At 34.3% G+C, this 9,107-nt stretch overlaps 1 pseudogene across 1 annotated transcript; it reads right to left on the reverse strand.

The window, feature by feature from the left end:
• Positions 1 to 1,461: 1,461 nt before the first annotated feature.
• LOC149547215 (NDR1/HIN1-like protein 6 pseudogene) lies at positions 1,462 to 2,642 on the reverse strand (annotated as a pseudogene). The gene has a single exon (XR_016353850.1). The product of XR_016353850.1 is annotated as an NDR1/HIN1-like protein 6 pseudogene (transcript).
• Positions 2,643 to 9,107: the final 6,465 nt, after the last annotated feature.

Consider the following 9,107-nt stretch of genomic DNA (forward strand, 5'->3'; position numbering starts at 1 on the left):
CCACCTGACTAGATCAAAGGTTCAAAAGATGCTTTTTCAAGGTCAGTGGGTCAAGGGATAAGTTCTAGCAAGAGTTTAGATGCTCAATGAAGGCATGACTAGCTATAAGGGTAGAGTAAATAGAATTGAATTTGACAGATGGAGGGGAGAAGAGTCAACCCAACACAACTGGAATGAACATGAGGCTAAAGAGAAATAGTTAAATGGGATTGTTGCCTCCTGAATCACACTCGTAACAATGCGATATGCTCTCCAATAGGAATCAGGCATATTAAAAATGGTTTGCAAAACATCCCATTGAATAAGAGAGCAATCTCTGAAAATGTCTTTGAATACACAAATTATGGCTTGAGCCCACTTCTTTGTTGAGCAACCCTAAACAAGAGCAAGAGATTTGTCATTTTTCTTCAAATTCCACCATATGGACCCTTTCCCACACCATACATTACCTGATTCTAATCTTTGTATTGAACCCATCAGATATCTAACACTATTCTAGCTCTTCCAAACCGATTTAATTTTTATTTATTTATTTATTCTTATAAAATTAAAAATAATAATAAAATGTATTAGACTTCTATTTTTTTTATTTTTTTTATTTTAAAAAAAAATGAGATATACTTTAGGACGGTGATTCTCTAATATATAATGCATTATAAAACTAGTACTTTATCATGTAACTATCTCCTTACATGTAATCTCTATTAATTGTTTGCAACCTTATTTAATATATATATTTATATTATTTCATACAATTAATTATATAATATAAACTATTTTAAATTTCTATACATCATTTCCTATACACTTATCCCTTGAACCTTCCCTAAATACAAATATTAATTTTAATTGTGAAGAAAAAAGGCAAGAGAGACTTCCCCTTATTAAATGATGTCTACTATTACTAAGAAGACGATGTGAAAGAATGATGTAGAAGTGGTGCCAACCCAAGATAGACGACCACGATGCAAGTCGGTTTAAGAGCGAATTATAATATTACCTAATGATGTAGGTTGGGTCAAAATCTAATTAAGAAGTTAGATAATGAATCGTGATGCAAGAATGATTGCTCTGTGACAACCAACGCTACGTTTACTGTTTTGTATTGAGCTTTAGTTTCTCATTCGAATGGGTGGATTTAGTATTATGATGCAGCTCGCCCTAAATCAATTCTTATCCATGAGCTAATTGAGACCCCACGGCCCCTAACTTGTTTGACCTGCTTCGTCCAATCACATCATGCTGATTACTCTTATCGCTCTCACTAACTACTCTTACCAATAAAAAAAGAGCGAGCCCATTAAAATGCATATTTTTAATCCAGGTTGGCAGAAATCTCGTTAGTAGTAAAAGTTCGACACTTAAAACGAACCGTTATGTAGTCACAAAATTTCAGTGAATAGCGAGAAGAGCAATGTCAGAAAGAATCGAATAACGTGTAGACAACGTGATATGCACAGATACAAATAATGTAATAGAGCCGCTATCAATAAATAAATCGAAAAAAGGTACAGCACTCTAACCAACGTTGTAACATTCACGACAAACCGACCCGCCTGTTTTTTTAGTAAATCGAAACTGATAAATAATAATGAGAAAACAGAAGATTCAAATCCAGTGCGGCTACTCAAAACTTCACCTTGCACTTCTTATTACTAATATTTACATTGGTATTTGCGTCGAGCCTGTCCACAACCAGATCGCAGCGCACGCGGAAAGTAATCTTCATCGTCTTCAGTTTCCCAAACTTGATCTTCACTGGAACATCCGCCTTCAATTTCAGCGGAATGCTTCCCTTTTTCTGCTCGGATTTCAGCGACGAAATCTTTCCACTCCCGATCTGCACGTTAGATCCGGTGAGAGTAACATCTAAATTCGTAGTATTTTTGTGCCCCTGGTAAAACGCCGGAAGCTTTCCCCTGGAAAGCTGTGTGCCGGAGTAGAAAACCCCAAGATAACTGTCGTCTAAATAATATATGCCGATCTTCTTGTTCGGATTCCTCGCCCTTACCCCGACCTCAAATTGTGACGAAATGGTAGAATCTGTGCCGACGGTGAAGCTCTTGATCTGAATTCTGTCGACGGAATATTTAGGAATCCGGGGCTGGAAAAGGGCGTAAAGGATTCCGGCGGCTATGGCAATGGCCACGACAAAGATCAAAAGGAGGCAAAATGTGCAGGCGAGGCAACGGCAGCAGACATTGCGACGGCGCTTGGGAGGGCTGGAGTAATATCTCGGTGCAGTTCGTGGAGGAATGACCTGGTCCTTGGGATACTGGATGTGCACAACTTTGCTAGGGTTTTCGCCGGGATCTCCTTTTTCCGAAACGAGGCTTGATCTCGGCGCCAGAGGAGCGCTGGACTTGTGGGAATCTTCGCGTGCCTTTGCCGCTTTCTCCTCGTTCGTCTGGGAAGTACTTCGCTGTGCATCCGCCATTATTACTGTGAAATATTTCTTCGGGCTGTGCTTCTGCGAGAGGAGTGGAGGAGATTCGATCAGTGGGTGGAATGATTGTCGAAGAATGATTATAAAAGCCCGAGGCCTCACGGGCTGATACAGACATATTCTTCACAGTGACGTTAAAAACGTGTGTGCGCAGACGTGGCGGCCCGCCTTTCAATACCCATCTATTCCGACCTAATCCGGTAACTCTGAAAAGGTGTCGTAAACCGCCGGCTATAATCGCAACCGCACGTCGTTTTCTACGGAGGTCTTTCACGCGGGGAGCAGGAGCCTTACAGCTGATTCTTTTCAGCTAAGAGCGAAAGACTAAGCAAATCTATTTTAACAAATTCACATGTGGCATGATCTTGATCTCATCTCTTTTCAATGTTGGGATCTTACACTCTATAAGACTTGATCCCTAGTAGGCGCTTTAAGAACTTTTCAACTTCATTGGTAGGCTAAGGGCCCATTGAGCACACGTCGATTTTGAATCATTCAATTTGAGAGTTTTTGGTTTTAAGAAAAGTAAGATTGTCTTTGACAAACGAAATGGCTATGTAGGGCCAAAATGCACTTTTAAAAATTGAATAGTATATTTTGGCTCTTGTATAGACATTGTCGGCATTGCACACACATGGCAGATTGTTTTGTGGAAAGGAAAGAGAAGGAAAGGTAAGTTTTTTTATAGTCTACAATAGAAAAAATATGATGACATGGAATATGCGACTACCACATATTCCTTGCACATATCTTCCTTAGAATTTGAACTTGTGCCCTCTCTTTGTAGAGCACAAGTTCTCTACCACTAGACTACTTTAGGTTGTATTTGGTGAATGAAAAGATGAATGAAAAGAATTTTTAGATTTGCAACTAGTTTGTCTACATGATGGAGTAGGTAGATCTACATAGATATCGATGTAGACATAAATATTTCCTTGAAGATAGGGTGTGATATTAACAACCCCTCCCATACATGTACAAATCTAAAGTTAGTTGGTGCTAATGTTATTACACGCAACAACCTTATATGATAGAATCTTACTCTACAAAGGGTTTATGACACTACATGTAACCACCTAAATGTTGGGATGTTTATACTTTGTATAAACCCCACTAGGACAAAACATTGGCTAAAGTATATGGAATTATTGTTTTAAACCATCACCAAACAACAATTACATTTAAGCGTGCATAAAAAATAACAAATTTACACTTATCTATAAATCATCGGCTAAATATACACAACAGAGTACATGCAAAAGTCTTAAATTCTTTCAAGGGTTCTAGGACACCCTACTCTACATTTATTTTACTGAATGAAATTCCTATGTCAACCATTCATACATTCTTTTTAATATAAAAAGTGCATTGAAAATAGTTTCTAAGAATTCAAGCTTTATAACATTTCCAAACTACCTTTATTTTCTCAAATTTTTCTCCCACAAAATCATTACTCAACCAAATCAATTCATTCCAACTTTCACAACTCTTATTTTTCATTCAAAAATCATTTGTAACAACTCTCGAGTCAAAGGTTGAAGACACGGGAGACAAATATAAGAAAAGTCATGCCTCAACATACCGAGTGAAAATGCACATGCTTTAGACATTTTGAATGTCTTTTATTTTCTACTCCAATACAACAAATTCTATCGCAATCAATGCACAATGCATTGCTAACTCCAATTTCCAAAAATCAAGCAAAAAGAAGAGTTTTCCTCTTTAAAAATTGCTTGAAATGAGCTATATTTTTCTTTTATAAAACTCCATTACTCTTCACTTTTTTTAAAAAAAAATTTAAAAATTAATAATTATTTATATTTTCTAACTCCAAAATGGTCTAGCTTACTCTAACTATGCAAATCTAATCAAAATGACCACGAATATGACATATTGCGCACTTTTTAAATATCAAATGATCTCTTTTTATATATTTAATGAACACACACTATAAGATTTATCTAAACACTGAATCACAATTTTAAATAAATTATTGCTTTCTTTTCAACAATAACTGATCTTAAGAGGCCCACATAAAACTCATTTATAATCATAAATAACTATTAAAATGCAAATATTATTAATCAAACTATTAAATCATGAAAATCATTAATTTAAACATAAACTCATCATTGTGATAAGTTTCCTACAAAATACATATAAAGACAAAGGCACTCATTATAGGATATCAACATAAGGTTAAGGTCACTAGACTAAACCGATATCAATAGGTGGGGCGTAATACAGGTCTCCATAATAGGAGAATTGCACCCATGAGCATAATGAATTGGACATGAGGGAATTGAATAATGTATCATCATTAGGTAATCACCATTGGGAAAGCAATCATGGTTAGACCTGAGGACCTAAGTGGAGTCAATTCTTACTAGTTATAACAACTACAACCTCCCATGTCGAATTTCACTTCTCATGTGTACAATATAGCCAAAGAACATATAATAATTATCAAAATAATTAAAACCTTCGAAAGGAAATTTCAATGGCGTAATAATTCTTGTGTATTTGAATATTTAAATATCACCACCCCCCACCCCCCTCACACCACACTTGCACATATTCTCTCACCATTTACAACATAACAAAATTAGTCTTATCTAGCTACTTGTATTGAATAACATTATATCATCAACAACATCATTATATTCTACTTAAATCTAATATAGTTTTCTAACTAAATTGATTAGGATTTAATACCACATACGCCTACTTCATTCCACATCCAAGATTAGGTTCAAAAATACTTCTTACCATGACAAGTTTGGAGTAGCACTACAATTTTTCCCTCTTTGATATGACATCATGATCCAGAAAAGTAGACTTGTATATCAAAGAGGAATACATTATACCTTGATTAGGAAATGTAATTTTGTAGAAATGATTCCCTTTTGATAGGTAATCTAAATAAAACATTGAGTGATCTCTTGAAAAGAAGGGGAAAAAAGGTTAGAATTTATTAGGAGAGGGAAATGAAAATGATAATTAAAGGAAAGGGGGAAAAAAATTGATGAACAATTGAGCATTGAGAAAAATTCAAGTACAAACCTCAAAATGTAGTTGGGGGACCTATAAATATGTCTTGGGGGCCATATAGGGTCACTAGCTTTGCACCTTCTAAAGAAAAACAAACTTTGTGTGTTATAGCTTAGTCAGCATGGTGCATATTTCTCAACATAAATGTGATTTATACTAAGTATGTTGGGTCTAGTGACTAGAAGGTTTATGACCACTACTACACCTATTGCTTCTAGTACTACATTTCGTATGATTACCATTTTGAAAGATTCAATCTTAGGTGCTTTTTTTTAGGTCAAAATTTTAGGGGAAAATACTTCCACATTTTGGCCAAAATTATTATTAACTACTTGCAAACACCCTTATGCACTTTTTTTTATTATAAAATTAGGATTGATGTTCATATGTTTGCGTTTATTATTAGGATGTCATCTAGAGATAGGTTCTTTGATGGCCATGTGATGAATATGATGATGTTTTTAGTATAGGTATCTTAATTATGATTCTATGGATGGGAAGATGGTTTTGATATAGATACATTTTCTATGATGATATGTGTCTAAGATGGCTTTTATTATAATGTGATGTAGTTATGATTATGAGTGGATGTAAGATTTGTAGGATGATTGTGGATGCAACAGATACTTCTTGTCTATATTTATATTTTAGAATTTTGTTCATGATACATAATGAGAAGAAATTTAATAGGTGTTGGGGTTGGGTAGATGGGAAGTCATATAAATATGAAGCCTTTGATTAGGATATAATATTTTTCATGGCTGAGGAGATTGTGTGTAGAAAGACTTTGGATAGTAATGGGGATAGGTGATGGGGAATATGGTAAATATGGGTGAGGGTTACACTATGCTATTATTGGAAACAAATCCTCTATTATGATATAGAAGTTGGATTTGTGCACTAAGGTTCAAGATCCAAGGTGACAAGACATCCATTGGATGGAATTTACTTACAAACAATAGGTTGTTTTAAGTTAGAAATGTTTAGAATAAATGAGAGTGGGGGGTGAATCAGTTGCTCAAGGTCCATAGGTACCATTTGAACAATTAAAAATTTAAGCATTCACTATTATGCTTATCTTGTTGTTTCTCGGTCACTACTATACTGGTAAACAAATTATTGTCCTCAACATAACAAACTTGTTGAATGTAAACTTTGTCAAATGTAAACATATAAAACATTCATCACAAGTTTAACTCTAGGATTTTATGTGGAAACCCAATTTGGGAAAAACCACCAGCAACATGTCACCACTTTTTCACTCTTCTGAAGTGAGCTTTGTTAGGAGCCAACCCTATTAAAGTTTACAATATACACTATTAAATCTAACTTGGTTAGTTGATTTAATCACCCTGTTAGGAGTGGCCTTGTTAGAGGACTTTCCATTTAGAATGTCACCTTGCTTAAGGATTTACATAGATTGTTAAGTCCTTCAAATGATTCTTAGGTCAACCTTTGTTAAAAGGATTTCAATACAAACTATTTACAATTATTCTCAAAAGAAAATAGTAGGGTTTTGATCTTTATGATTACAACTCACTTTTGCAGGTTTAGATCATATCTTAATGTATTAATGTATTATGACTCCCTTTTGCAAGTTTACAACTCAATATATTAATGTATCTTATAATTCATATCTTTATAAAAATCTCCCACTTTGTTACCATACAATCCAAAATGGTTCAGTATCATGAGTAATCAATATCCATAGTTTCATTCTAATTCTCATCTCTACGAGTTAAGAAACTTCCTCTATCATTCTTTCCCTCTTGGGTATATCTCTCCCTCTATAGTATATATCTCCTTCATTAGTATATTTTTCCCTCTTTGACAATACTGCCAAAGACACTTAGCATTCATGACTTCAATTACTTCATACATCTGGATCATGTAGATATTTATATGTCTTGTTGAGTTCTTTGTCATCTATTTATGACTGATCTGTTATGATGTCCTTGACTGTCTACTTTAGGAATCTCCCAAAGTAGATTTGTTTTGCATCAATGTGTAGGATATTCTAAGTAACACATTTGATGTAGTGCACCTCTTCTCCTTAAGTTGCTTTACTTAGGGAAATCACCCCTAATTTACCTCAAAGATATTCATGAACACCTTTAGGTAAGGCTTTAGTGAATATGTCAGTAATTTGTTCTTTAGAGTGCACATATTATAACTTCACTTCTTTGTCTTGAACTAGTTTCCTCACGTAGTGATACTTGAATGAAATGTGCTTGGTCTTATTGTTCATCACTGGATTCTTTGAAATGTCAATAGCACTTGTGTTATCACAATAGATAACCACTGGATTTGTAATCTCTTCTTTCATTCATTTTCGTAATTGCTTGATCCACATAATGTTCAAACAATTCACTACAATTGCATACTTGGCTTTAGTTGTTGATTGGGAGATTCAATTTATTTTTCTTTCTTTTTCATGACACCAATCTCTTTCCTAGAAAGAATGTACCTCTACTAGTGTTTTTCTTTGTCATCAATATTTCTTGCCCAATTAGAGTCAGTGAATACCTTTAGTTAAAATCTATCACTTCTCTTATAATACAATCCATAATTTTTTGTACCTTTTAGATATCTCAATATCCTTTTCACAGCCATCATATGATTTTTCTTAGGATTTTCTAAAAATCTAGCAACTATCCCATCTACTAATGTAATATCAGGTCTTCTATGAAAAACATATTACAAATTTCCAATCATTGATCTATATAATGTTTGGTTCACATCAGAAAATTCATCACTCTTAGATAACTTATGTCCTATAAACATAGATGTGCTCATTGGTCTTGAATCTTCCATTCCAAAATTTTTAGTATATCCTTGATGTTTTTGGACTGAGTAATGAAAATACCAAACTTCATTTGATATACTTGCAATCCAACAAAGAATTTGATCTCACCAAACATAGACATCTCAAATTCCTTCTTCATTTCATCAGCAAATGATTTGCAAAGTGCTTCTTTTCCTCCATATATAATGTCATCAAATTTATTTTTTTCAAATAACAGTACCTCATTGTTCTTACCAATCTTCAAATATAGGTTATTGTTATCATTTGTCCTTTCAAAACCAATCTTCACCAAATAATTATCCATTTTTTCATACCATGCTCTTGGAGTTTGTTTCAATCCATAGGGAGATCTGTTCATTTTCCAAATCATGTTCCTCTTTTTTGAATCTACAAATTCTTCCTCAAGTATACCTTTTAGAAATACAAATTTGACATCCATCTGATACACCTTGAAATTGTTGTAGGCTAAACATGCAAGTAGGATTTTGACTCCTTCAAGTCTTGCCATAGGAGAAAATTTTTATCCATAGTCAGCTCCTTCTTCTTGAGCACATCCCTTGCATACCAGTCTTGCCTTGTTCCTTGTAACTTCACCACATTCATTGAGTTTGTTTTTGAAAACCCATTTTGTTCCAATAACATTTTTTACTTTAGATCTTGGCACTAGGGTCCACATATTGTTCTTCTCAATCTATTAAGTTTCTTCTTTCATTGCTTGAATCCAATCTTCATTGCCTAGAGCATCCTTTACTAATTTAGGCTCAAATTCACAAAGTAAGCATGCATCATCTTTGAGTCTTTTTC

This window comes from Cupressus sempervirens, chromosome 7 (genome assembly GCF_028749045.1).
Source record: "Cupressus sempervirens isolate cs-2001-9-10 chromosome 7, ASM2874904v1, whole genome shotgun sequence".
NCBI classification, from domain to species: Eukaryota; Viridiplantae; Streptophyta; class Pinopsida; order Cupressales; family Cupressaceae; genus Cupressus; species Cupressus sempervirens.